Here is a 14,245-nt window from a genome sequence, read left to right on the forward strand (position 1 = left end):
GGGAAGGGAAGATGGGGGAAAGGGTACAGGAGGGTGAATATTGTGCAAATACTGTACACACATGTATGAAAATGGAAAAATGAGACCTGTTGAAACTATTCCAGGAATGAGGGGAGGGGAGATAAAGGGGAATGATGGAGGGTGTGAATTCAACTATGATATATTTGATATTTTGTAAATGTCACAATGAACCCCCCCAGCACAATAAAAAAAGAAACAAAAAATACCAACAATATAAAAAAGAAGAGGTATATTTCTATTCTTGTGGTTACTTTTATCTATACAACTATAAATATAATTGTATCCACTAACTTTCTAATAAGAATAATTTCATTTTCTCTCTACCATCCTCCTGCACACACTTTTATTTTTATACTATTTATTGCTGATTGCTTTTCAGCCTTTAAATATACTATATATTTCTGTCTTCAGTAGTAGTTTTTGTCTTTCATCTATAAAATCTGGGAAATTTGCATGCTTATGCCTCTCTCCTTTTCTCTTCTTCCTTGTCCATCTTTTATTACTTCAATCATGTCTACACTGCAAAATTATCAGACCTACATTCTATTCAGTAACAGTCATTTCCTGCTTTGCTTTAGCTCTACAGCATGATGGTCCCTTTGCCATAGGTTTTCCATTTACCTCTTTTGGTGGGTGGGGGGCTAAAATTTGTCTTCTGGTATTACCAAATTTCTTCAGTAAGGGGTCATAAAATTCTCTACCTTGAGTTCTTGCAGCTTATTAGTACTTGTCTATCAGCTCTATATTTAACAGAATTTGGAGTGAGTTATGAAAACTTCAGCGACTAGATCATGACAGGAATGCAAACTTTTAGTGTTAGTGCAGGAACTTTCTGAACACGTCCGAAGGAGACAGGTCACTAACAATGGGTAAGAGGTATCACACACAAAGGCTTCCCTGCGCATATTCCTTATTTAAAGGTTACATTCTGCTCGTAGTTGGTGAGAACATGACACAAAGCAATCAGGGATATTCTGCAACATAGGAATCAGTAAGCAGAGGACACACTGTGACAGTGGAGAGCACTAGAGCAGGAGCCCAGCACTCTGAGGCTCAGTGCCCATATCAAATGACTGTGAGTCACAGGTATACGATTAAAACCTTAAAGGTGGTGAAAGGAGCACAGACACAGGTGCTAAATGTTACTTCCCATTGTGATAATATGTTCTATCCACAGTAGAGAACTGTCTTTATCGTCCCTCTCAACTTCAGCTATTATGAAAACGAGTTTACATTTCTTAAGAAATTTAGAACTGCAAAGACAGGAATAGGGAGTGAAGGGTATTTCAGGAAAACCAGTCCAATCTGAAAAATTTGTACATACTCTATTTGCACAGCATCAAAAATCAGTACAGGGCTGGCAGAGTGGCTCAAGTGATAAGAGCACTTGCCTATCAAGCATGAGACCCTGAGTTCAAACCCCAGTGCCATAAAAAAAAAAAATCAGTAGAAAAAGTGAAATGGCTTGATGCTGAGTACACTGAGGATTCAGAGCTGATACTTACTACATGAATAAGACTGCTATTATTGACTAAAAGGTCCATCCACACAGTGGATAACACAATGTTTATTTCTTGGGAGATGCTGAAGAACAAAACTCTTACATTGCAGAAAAAAAAAGACCAGGATCAATAATGGGTTATTACACTTGCTATGTTGCTAAAGGAAGATGAATGAAAGGATAGAGCTGCCTTAGGACTGACAATAAATCATTGCTTTAACACAAACCTTCCCTGCCTTTAATACTTTTTGGAAAGAGACAGGATGTAAATAAATTCAACAAAGAAAGTAACTGTGCAGCTATCTTGTAGATGAAGCTAGTGCTGAAAGGTAAATCCTAAAGACACCACCTACCAAAGCAACTTTTTAAGAGTAAAACCATGTGAGAGGCGCAAAAGACAAGCCTCGTTTATGGTACATGGAAACCCAGCACTCTAGCCAAGATACTCATCTGTTAAGTTTAGTTAGATCTAAGTGTATACAATCTTCTGCTGGGATACCACTCTAGCTCAAAAAATAAGAAACCTAAAATAGACTTATAAAATAAGACAAACATCAGCACCTTAAGAACCAAATTAGTAATAATGTCTGTGTATTTGGTGCTTTTTTTCAAGGTACAGCATTTTCACATATATTATTTTACTTAATCATTTGTGACCACACAACCACCATGAAGTGAATACAGTTATCTCCACTATGTAAAAGAAGGAAGGTGACTTGCAGAGGATAAGGGATTTCCTGGTGAGTGGGTGAGTGCACAATGCATTACATACACTCTTCACTGCCTTTTTACAGAAAAAACTTCTAAGTTTGGGGGAGAGGATTTATATAAACTTTCATAATTTATGAGACCATAACACTGGGAATCACTTTGGAAGCAATGAAGTCCAGTTACCTATCAAACTCCTTTTATTACTGGGAAGGAAAAACTGTAAGAGAAGTGAGAGAACCAGCAAAGTGTGGTTTTGTGAAGTCAAAATTTAAAGAATGAGTTACAAAAACAAGCAGCAATCAAAACTATTATCTGAGCAGAGAGTTCAAGCAGGAGAAATGAGAAGGAGCTAATGAATTAAGTCATTTGTAGAATCACAGGACACAGCTAACAAGTACTAACAGCTGAAACTGAGTTCATGCCTCAGAAGTTTCTTTAATCTCCTTTATATTGCACGGTGCTTGTCAATACCATCCAGTCCAAAAAATTATTACACCTGGATAAGCTGGGAAGTTTTGCAACATGTAGAAACCTAAATTTCCTGTGGTCCACAATTCAGGGAGAAAAACACCCTTTCTTCACATTGGAGACCTTCAAATCTCTAGCTAGAGACAACAGCACCACACTGGCAGAACATTTCTCTTCCCTTCTGATTTTCTTCAAAACACAGGACTTCAAACAAAGCCCTTTACTTTCCTGGTTATTCTATTCAAAACACAGATCTGTCCATCTATATTCACTTTGAAGTCTTCTTTACAGAACTGCATAAATCTCCACACTGGCCAATCAAAAGCAATGGGTGTGGGTTGGTGCACACCTGCAATTCCACCTCTCCTGAGGCTGAGGCAGGAGGATCTTGAGTTTGAACCACTGTAGGTTATATAGTAACCATCAACTGTACTACTTATATCATAAAAATGTTTCTTATACTTTTACAATCACCTCTACTGAGATATAACTTACACTTACCAAAACTCACCAATTTTAGGTGTACAATTTGATAAGTTTTGACAAATGAAAAGTCATGAAGCCATGACCTCCACCACTCCATAATCCCCTCATGACACAGCAGCCAATCCCCACTCCTCTGCCATTTCCAGCAAAAGCTGATGTTTCGTGTCACTATATGCTTTCTTAGACTTTCATATAAATGAAAATTTAATAAGTATGTATTTAGCACCTTTTCAAAAACTTTTGAGATTTATATACGTTATTGCATGTCTTGGTAGTTTGCTCCTTTTTTGTTTATAGGAGTTATTTCATTATGTAGCTATAAAATAATTTGCTTATCCATTCACCAGTTGATGGATGTTAGATTGTTTCTTTTTTGACTCTCTCGAATATAATTGTGGTTGTTTTCATTCTCCTGGTAAATAAATAGAAGGGGATTGCTGGGCCATGTAACTATATATTTAATTTCTGGCCATAAAAAAGCAATCTGGAATTCTGATGGGAATTGTACTGAATCTACAGATTAAATTTTGGAAAACTGATATCTAAATAGTACCAAGTCCTCGAATCCATGAGCCTGGTGTATCTGTTTATAGCTGAAAATGAGTGAATTTTATTCAGGTCGTCTTTAATTATTTCAATGTTTCTCAGTTTTCAGGATATAATACTGTAGGTACTTGTTAATTTTATGCCTAAGTATTTCATATTGTATCTTATATGATCTGTGTTCAAATTTTACATGGTCAATTACTTATTGGGAGTAACTGATGTATCCTGCAGTCTACTATACTTACTTCATTAGTGACTAGCTTTTTAAAAAATCTACTACAGAATTTTCTATGTAGACAATTATGTTGTGAATAAAAACTTCCTTTATCTGCCAACCCTCAATTCATTTTATTCTTGCTGTATTGTACTTCTACAAGATTTGGCACAATGTTGAACAAACTGGATAAGCAAACATTTTTTCTTAGTTTCCCGTCCAAGGTGTAGTTGCCTGTAAGTTCTTCACTGACACTCTATTAAGTTTGGAAATTTCACCTATTCCTAGTTTTCTGAGAGGTTGTATGACACATGAGTGGTTAACTTATCAGATGCTTTTTGTGCATCTATTGAGATGATGTAGTTTTCCATTTTAGTCCATAGATAATGCTGAGTTACACTGAATGCTGGGCCAATCTTGCATTCCCAGGATGAACAAGGCAAAATCTCACAGTTCCTCTCTATTCCTGATGTTCTGTCATGCATTTTAATTCTATGTATGTCATAAATCCCACAAATTATCATTAACTTGACTTTAAACAGTTGACTATCTTTTAAAGAGATCAGAAGTAGGAAAGAAATGTCTTTTGTATTTACCCTGTTTTTACCATGCCTGGTACTCAATAGTTTATGTAAATCCAAGTCTCCATCTGTTCTACTTTTTCCTTCTGCCTGAAAGTTGTTAACATTTTTTAGTGTGAGATTTGCTAGTGATAAGTATTTTTAGTTCTTATTTTCTGAAATAAAGTTTTCATTTCTCTCTCATTTTTGAAAGAATTTATGCTAGGTACAGAATCTTAGGTTGACAGTCTCTCTCTTTAAGTACTTTAAAGAGGCTGGTCCATGGTCTTCTGGCTTGCAGTGTTTCTGTTAAGTTTGTTTTTTCATTTTTATATTGTTCCTCTATGCATATAGCTTCTTTTTTCTTTGGATGCTTTTAAGATTTTCTATTACAAAAAAAAAATAAATAAAAAATAAAAAAGATTTTCTATTACTACTTTCAGAAATTTGATTATGATGTGTGTTACTGTGGTTTTCTTTAAGTTTCTTCTCTTTAAGTTTCATTGAATTTTAGGGTTCTTGGATCTTACATTTATCATTTTCATCAAATGTGGAAAATTTGCCCCTCCTCCTATTTTTCTTTCCAGGACACCAATTACACACATTTGAGACAACTTGGTACTTTTCCACAACTTATGGCTCTTTTCACTATTTTTCAAGTACATTTTCCTCTTTGGCCTCAGACCAATACTTACTATTGATAAGTCTTCAAATTCACCGCTCTTTTCTTCATCAGTTTCTAAAGTACAATTACCCAATCCATTGGGTTTGTTCATTTCACTTTCCAAAGTTTCACTTCTTTTCTATCTTCTCTTGTCAACAAGAAGTACATATTTTCCTCTACTACATGGATCATATATAGCAGCTCCTTTAGTGCTCCTGTACATCTGTAATTTCTAGGTTTGTTGCTGTTGATTTACCTTCTCCCTTCCTCAGCCTCTGTGTAGATCATATTTTACTGCTTTTATGCATTTCTGGTGATTTTTGATTGGATACAGGACACTGTTAACTTTATGTAAGGGTGCTAGGTTTTGTTAGGAGTTGGGCTTGTTCTGGCAGGCAGCTAAGTTTCTTCAGATTGGTTTTATCTCTCAAGGCTGCTTTTAAGCATTGTTTGGGCAAGTCCAGGGTAGACTTTGATCTAGGGGTAATTTACCCTCATTACTTAGGTGATACTATTTTGCAGACTCTAGCCTATTCTCCTCATATTATGCGAGCCTTCCAATCTGCAGGTGGGAATGTGAACTAATCCCAACCCTTTGTGAGCTACAGAAATTGTTAGGCCTATCACTTTCCAGTGGTGGAGTCTGGCGCACCAAGCAAAGCAGTCCTTACCAAAGGCCCATCCTCTGTAGATCTCGCTCTTTCCCTCTATAAAGCCCCCTCATCTCTGGTACTCTCCACAGATTCTAGCTGTGTCAGCTTCTCAAACTGTAATCTTTGTCTCTTCGACCCAGTGAGATCACAGGGCTGTTCAGGTCCCTATTCCTGTGCTGGGGCCTGGAATCTGTCTTCAGGCAGGTTGAGGCTCACCTCATTTATTTATTTCCCTTCTCTAAGGAACTACAGTTCTGAGCTGCCTGCTGTACGATGTCTGCAACCAATCATTTAATATATTTTGTCTAGTTGTTTACAGAAGGGGGAATGAATTTCTGTAGTAGGTAATTCTTCACAGGCAGAAGTGAAATTCTGTTTTGTATACATTTTAGAATCTGTCTCTGTACATGCATGAGTGCACACACATACACATATATACATACATAGAGAGAGAAAGAAAAGCTATGTCTGAAGTGATGGAAATTGTAACCTTAATTCAATTTCTTGAATTACTACATTCCTAATAATGTGAAATATTAAATAACACCTCAATCCAGTTCTCTTTAATATGGTTTTATTTTCTTCTGAGCACTTAATAGAGGGCAATATATTATTTGACTTGCTTACTGCCTTCTCTCAGCCCACACTGGAATATGAGCTCTGAGAGGGTAAGATAATTTTCTACATTGTTTATTGCTTTTATCTCCAGTACCTAGAATAATTCCTGGCACACACACAGACCATGATTACTTAACTGTAGACATCTATTCTGTGACTCAGTAGGTAGTTCTCACACAGTAGAAAATATACTTGTTATAAATAATATCCTATATCTGATGCCCACTATATATTATTAAAATAGGGCCCTGCATAGGAACAGGCAAACACTAAGAAAAAAGATAAACATTACAATTCATATTGAAAGGAAAGATGACAGTATACACCTGAATGTTTATCAAAGTAAACAGCATGAGACAATGCAAGGCATCCTATACATTTATCCAGACAGCCAGCACTGTCTAGTAACATGACCTAGTATGAAGCACACTGAGACAGAATTTATGTTCTCAAAAGTCCTCAATTTCAAACATGTGACCTGTATTAGTCAGAACATAAAGTGTGGAGGAGGGAAGACCTGTCTGAAATCTACCTACAAATCAAATCTTTGGTTATTTAAGAGGCTAGTTAACGAGGAATTTCGTTCTACATATTAGCTACTTTCCAAGAAATATGAAGTTTTGTTCTTCCCTTCCCATGTCTTTTCCTTTCCTTCCCTTTCCTTTCCCCTTCTTGCCCGTTCCCTTGCCTTGTGGTAGTGGAGTTTGAAATCAGGGCATTGCACTTGCTAGGCAGGCACTCTACCACTCAAGTTACTGTTCATATAGTGCCTCACATTTATGTTGGGCAGCCTGGGCCATGATTCTCCTATTTACATCCACCATGCCTACTTTTTTATTGGTTCAGAAGAAGTCTTGAGAACTTTTTGCCAGGGCTCACTTCAAAACATAATCCTCCTGATTTCCACTTCCCGAGTAGCTACTATTACAGACGGCAGCCATCACGCCCAGCGAAGTTTTGTAATTTCTAAACACAGTTTGTGTTAAAAAGAAAAGCAGATTTAGTCTCTACATAAAATCTTTACACAAAACTCCAAAATAAATGAAGTTCATTTACATTTATAATCAAATTAAATATTTTATGGATACTCTTTTTGCATAATCACACATGGCTTCTTACATTTTAAACTAATTTTTATTTTGTGGTGAAAGATATTTTTTTGTCTTGCCTAACCAAATCTGACTCCACTGTGATCACCAATGCGTATCTTAAAATATGTTAAATTTAAGTATGCCTTTACATACATAATTTTACAACTGCATTTTCTAAGACTTCTTAGAAAAAGTTCCTTGACTTGGCAAGTGGCAGATTAGGTTACAGTACTTTTTACACAGTAAGTGGCCCAATAAAGCCTGTCTTATTAACGGCAAGGAAACTTGACCACGCTTGAATTGGCAAATCTTACTCTAGAACAGAGATATTCACAAGTAACTATGAAAATAATTCTAACAGACTAAACCCTTCTCCAGGTCTGGTTGCTGTTACAGTACCCTGACCCTCCGCTGTGGCAATGGTTCCCTTGTGTATAAACCATCAGCTCCTCACCGTACAGCTGCACACAGAGCATATCTGGTGCAGATACCTGGTGTTGGACAAATAAATGATTGAAGCAGAATATTCTATCCTCCCAAGCATTCTGGGTGCCCGTACTAACCTCAAAGTAAGTTAATTAATAGTTCTCAAAGGTCTACTTTATAATCCATTTATGTCTCACCATGAAAAAAAGAACCATGCTGTACACACTTGGTGTCTCAAGTTGTCACGTCAATCTGGATGAGAACACAAGATGAATACAAACAGAACAACTGAAATTTCACGTGACTGCTCTTGATGTGGAGTTTTAACAACTTGTCCTAGAATGTTATGCTAGCGTCAAATAATTAACACGGCTAACATTTTACATCTTTTGTTTCCCATCATTGTAAGCTTAGAGGTGTCTTTCCAGGATTATAGGTACCAGAAACTTGGGTTTTGAATGTGGCTTTGCCTACAGATTACAGAGGCTACAGGGTATGGTAAGACTAAAACAAAGCATAGTCACAGAGGGAGGCACAATTTACAACTCCACTGTACACCAGCTCTGAGAACACAGGTCTGTCACTTAACTGGCATCACAATTGAGCAAAAGGGTTTAACAATAACATCTACCTCACAGAACTGCTGCAAGGACCCAACAGAATGCCCAGTAGGAACTGTTGCTGCTTAACCTTAAGTCACTCAACCTTCACATACTGCAATGTCCTCAACTGTAAAGAATCAACGTCCATCTGATTACCTTATAAGTTGTTACAGGGAAATACAAATGGGATTTCATTAGGAACCAACAGTATATCCCACAGTGCCCAAGTCCAGCCAAGGCTGGTGATTTCTGGAAAAAAAACTTGATGCCATTTGGGCAAAGAATATGGTATTACAAGGGGGAGAGGGTACAGCCCCACCTGGAACATCCTCAGTGAGGATGGAGTTCCAAGCCCTATGGGTGAGGGGCTACTATCCCTTGGAGAATACCAGAGAGCCCTCCCTACTCTGTGTGAAGCACTTCTCTGGTGTGGTCCATTCACAGAGTTGACAGGCTCTCCCACAACTGCTTTTCCCACCTCAACCGTATTTAAACAGCACCAGGGTATGCATGATTCCTAGTCGGCACTAAGTGACTTTGTGACTGGGTCAATGCACAGACTGATGGTGTCAGAGCACTGAGGGAGGCATTCTCTAAACCCATCTTTTCCACTCCCAGTCCCCTCTGAATTCCTGTAGGACTGAGTACATGGCTCACATATTTTGTCAGCCACATGCTTCCCCAAATGCCATTTAACTCTGGTGTGTGTCTCCATATTGGCTCCTCACAGGAACAAAAGCCCTTCCCTTGCTCAGGAGATGTTCCTGGAACTCCTGCTATCGGCCTGCACCATGCTCAATTCATAAGGATCACATTTATGCCACTACTTTTAGTGGTTTAAATCAACCCAATATTCTGAAAATATATTTTAACTGATTGTATTACATCTAATCTTGCTAAAAAAAAAAAAAAATTCCAAATGGAGTGTCAACACTGGTGCCAGTTATGTGGCAGCTAGCTCAAAGGAATCAAAATAGCACTTCTTTTCTTTCTTTTTTTTTGGCACTAAAACTGTGGACATTTTTTAGACATTTTTCAAAGAATAAGTCGTCTGTCATTTATATTTCATGTTTTTCCAAATATAGAGTATAGTATCATCCTTATAGACTGGGTGGCAAAACCTACTCATCAAATGACTATTTTCATAACAAGACACCATGAAGGCATCTGATAAGGTCTATATGACATATCTGTACATAAAATGAAGAAATATATCTACAAGGTAATGCCCAAAGTAGATTTATATCAGGAGAATGACTATGTCTAAAAGATAATTTTCAACCTAACAGGAGCCCTCTGGTGGTAACTGTAGAATTCTGTCCTAATTTATTGAATTTAACCCTTTTTAACCCATGATTTTTAAGATGTTAGGAGAGTAGGCTGGTCACAACTTTTAAAATGAAGTAAAACCAAGAAAGTGAAACCACTGGATGACAGGGTCCAAGTATAGTCAAAGCAGGCCACATGGAACAAGGTACGACATTTAAGAGATAAATGTAAATTTCTATGTGTAGCTTCAATTGATTCTCATGAATAAAGACATATGTTCAAGATGACTCCCTGCACCATTATCACAGCAGAGAAAGCTTGAACATCTATCCTTTAGGAAATTAAGGGGATGCAGCACATGTTGTAATGGCAAAAAAAGAAGAAAAATCACTACAATGGACTGAATAACAATGACATGGAAAAATGTCCAAGACAAATTTTAAGTGACAAAACCAGGTTGAAGATATTCTACATACTATTTCCATTCTTGCTTCTTTGGAATGTACGTTGCTTATTTCTACCATGCTCTACATGTGTTTGTATAATAAAGCCAATGCCTGACTACTTCCTATGTACCAGACACCATTCTGCAGGAATCTTACATTTATTAACTCATTCAGTCCTTCTAATGAAACAGGCACATGTTCAGATCTCCATTCTATTTCAATAAAGAAGTGGTAGAACCAGAGTATGAAAAGGCATTAACACCTCACACTATCAGTCAGGTTACAGGAGTGAAAAGGGGTCAAGAGAGTGAGTGAGTGAGTGAGTGAGTGAGTGAGTGTGTGTGTGTGTGTGTTAAGAAGCATGTAATACTTTTAAAATTTAAAAAGAGATGAATCTAGGCAGTACACATAAGAAAGACTGCATGAGTCAACAGTGTGATGAAATAATTAAAAGGAATAGAAGGCACAGCGCAGCTACTTTCTGGTAAGTTACTCCGAGCACTTTCCTTAACATCTCAGTCTTGGTTTCCTTATCAGTTTAATGGCAGATAAGTAGGCCTACTTGCAAAATTGTTTAAATAAAAGAACACAGGCCTGGGCCAAGCCCATACTTCTTGGCACACAGGTGGCCCATCTCAGTAAACAATGCTTCTCAGAAAATTCAAAAATCACTCTAAACACAGGTTCTCCATACTGGTCCTGAAGAACCCTCGAATACAGAGGCGCAGAGAGGCCAAAATAAAGGAGATGGGAACACAGGAGGAAAGGCTGAAAGAATTACGGCAATTTGCCCCAGAAGTGATGTGCAGCAGAGGAATAGTAGCTGATTTAAATAATTAAAGGACCATTAACATAAAAGAAAATTTGACTTTTTCTGTTTGGCTCTGATAAACAGAATTAAAACCAATCTATAAACATTACAGGGAAGGATTTGGGTACAAATAAATAAACATTAACAGAGTTACAGCTGTTGCAAAAGGTACCAAGTTGACCAGCACTGTACTTGCCAACCTTCACGGCAAGCTTCACCTCCTTGGCTCTCCCTCCCTCCAAGGGGAAGCTACCAGAGACTGCACCAAGTTCACTACACAGGCAGTTCATGCTTACTGAGAAAGGGCAGAGAAGATTACTCCTAACCTCTCCTGCAACTAAGACTTATGGGATCCATGACACTCAAAGGAGCTCTTCAGCTCAAAATGCCTATCAGTTTAGTAAGACTTGGTACTGTGAAGACTGAAATTGTCTGGCTATTCTCATTTTTATAGATGAAGAACTAGCTCTCAAAAGAAGAAAATTTGCCTGTATAGTCACAGAAATACTAGAACAGAAAATTAACTTTACAACCCCAGAGGCAGTACTTCAATCCCAAACTTCAGCCAACCATGGATTCACTCACTGCACATGTGGTACACATGCTGATGCTTTGTTGTAATTGTTAGTTTTCATCATAATTTTTAAATACCAATGAAATATAATATTAAAAAAGTATAAATATTTCATAACAGCACAATCTTCCACCTGTGTTAAATGACATATTTAGGGTGAGCAATAGTTTGTCCCTGTGTCTAAGCCAATTAATACATTTTAGTTTTAATAATTTGGAAAATTATAACCCACTTTATAGACTGACAGGAATTGTGGCAATTTTTTTTTTTTGGTAGGTAGGTAGGTAGTACAACTATTTGTGAAGAATGAACCCAGATACTATGGGAAACTTGAAGACTTCCCTTGTCATCTATCAGAACCTAAGTCATCCTGAAAAGCTGGGAGATGGAATGTTTCAACTCAGGAGAGCAGCAAATAGATTTTCCAATCATTCATTATAGTTGTCTCAGATTTTTACATAAGCCCAACAATCATCTACCCCCTCCTTGAAGATCAGCACATGCTAGTAAAGAGTCAAATCCCAGTGACCCATTCATCAGCATCAGCATCTCAGAACCTTGTTTCTGACCCTGATCAGGAAGAGACAAATTCAGTTGGAGAAGATAAGAAATATTCATGTGAAATGCTACTTAGCTAAACCCACTGGTGTCACAGAAGTACTCTTTCCTCACATCAGGTCCCAAACAAACATTCTACTTCATACATTATTTCAAAGAGCTCTTCTCATCAGCTGTCAAATCTCAATGTAGAAGAGCTTAGGTGTGTATTTGCTGAGTCTGACATTCAACAATGGACTTCGTCATCACCCTCTCAAGGAAAAGACTGGAGGGTGGCTGAGCAGCTTCATCCTTGTATGTACCTGTTGCGCTCTGTTGTTAGGAATGCCAAGTAACATTTCCATCAACATCAGTGCCCACAAAGTCAGTAAAGAAAATAACTCTCCTTCTGAAGCAAAGGTTTTCAATGAGAGAAAGTATGAAAGTCATTGAACACTTCTTCCTCCTATGTGTTATCAGACATTTGCCAAAGGCTGACTCATCTTCCCCAGTGATTTTAACAAACTATGAAGTAAAATACTCATTCACACACACAAATGTTCTTCCATATGCACACCACTGATATTATGTGACATGCAACAGCAGCATTTGATAAAGGGTTTTTGCCAAAAGTGTGTTCCTATTTCTGTCTGAATATGTTTGCCATCAGCTTTGAGGCTGACGTTGAAAACTTCTCAGCAAATTTGCTTTTGCTATGAGGAATGTAACTCTGAATGACACCTTTGAGGTTTTGTTCTATTCTAGGCTCTAAGCAACAGAATTTATCACTTTCACCCCAGAAAACACCTTTTATACTTGATCTGGACAATTTAACTGGTTTATTAGAGAGGCCACAGTACTTTGCCTGAAAATGATTCAAAAGCATGGAGGTTTCATGCCACTCTTTGATAAAGTTTCATAACAGAGAAAGCACTAGAGACTATGGACAAATAAATCACCTGCCGAGTAACATCCAGTTTCCAGAGCGTCCTTGCAGTACTTTCTATTTACAACTTTTCTTCTTCTGTTATTTGAGAGAAATTATCAACCTGGCAGATTCACTGGTCCCTGGGCATTAAGGTTCACATGCTCTAATTACACTGGGTTTCTGTTGACTATTTATGTTTATGGTATGCTTTGAGCTGTAGTACTTTATTCTTATTTTTGTCATTCTCCTTTTATACTTCAAAGGACCACTTCTCTATTACTCATGCATTTTGTGAAACAGATAAAGAAAACACAATGGTATGGCAAAAAAAAATTTAAAACAAGAAAGAAAATGCAAATGTTAACAAAGGCAAAAAAAAAATAATAACATACCACAGGGTGCCTACGATGTGGCAGGAACTACTGAAAGATTTTATATATCTTACTCTGACTTACTCTTCACAACAAACCTAGGAAGGAGCTAGAAGTATCTTCTTACAAATGGGGAACTGAAGTGTGACTTCACTTGCCCAAGGTCCACCAGGCATCCCATATTCTGATCACTCTCAAATGAGAAGAAAGCATGCAGAAGTTAATGCCTGTGCAGTAAAATAAGGCCTCAATGCTGTCCTTCAGTGGAGTGTGCTACAGAAGTCAACAGGCCACACTCCTGAATGATGGCTTTTCATCCTGTCCTTTAAGTCGCACTGGGTCAGAAACTACACAGACTTCTTTGGCAGGTTGGTCCAAAGAAGAATAACTTTTGACTTTCAACTTTGCAAGGCAAGACTAGTTTTCCCATACTGACTCCCCCTCCTGCACCCTATGATTGCATAATTTTAAAAATTCAACTGATATTCACTGCTTGCATGGTTATAAATGAAAATAACACAGCTTATGCCCTCTATCCCTTTAGCTAGGCTGATCTCTAGGACCATCACACCAGTTGTGTACCTTCCTAGGAATTCCTTTTGCTTTCTTTTTGTGTTGGATCTCATCTTCTGTGTTGCGTATCTTTTTCTGAATTTTACTCCCTCATTTTTGTGTAGCATATCCCCAGTACCTATATATTTTAGTACTGACATATCTAAAGATGTCCTGGTTCTATTCTCACACGATT

At 37.6% G+C, this 14,245-nt stretch overlaps 1 protein-coding gene across 2 annotated transcripts in view; it reads right to left on the minus strand.

The window, feature by feature from the left end:
* Positions 1-14,245, minus strand: part of Peli2 (pellino E3 ubiquitin protein ligase family member 2) — a 140,838-nt gene that overhangs the window by 32,755 nt on the left and 93,838 nt on the right. The gene's annotated exons all lie outside the window — the stretch shown is intronic.

This window comes from Castor canadensis, chromosome 3 (assembly GCF_047511655.1).
Source record: "Castor canadensis chromosome 3, mCasCan1.hap1v2, whole genome shotgun sequence".
In the NCBI taxonomy this organism is placed as follows: domain Eukaryota; kingdom Metazoa; phylum Chordata; class Mammalia; order Rodentia; family Castoridae; genus Castor; species Castor canadensis.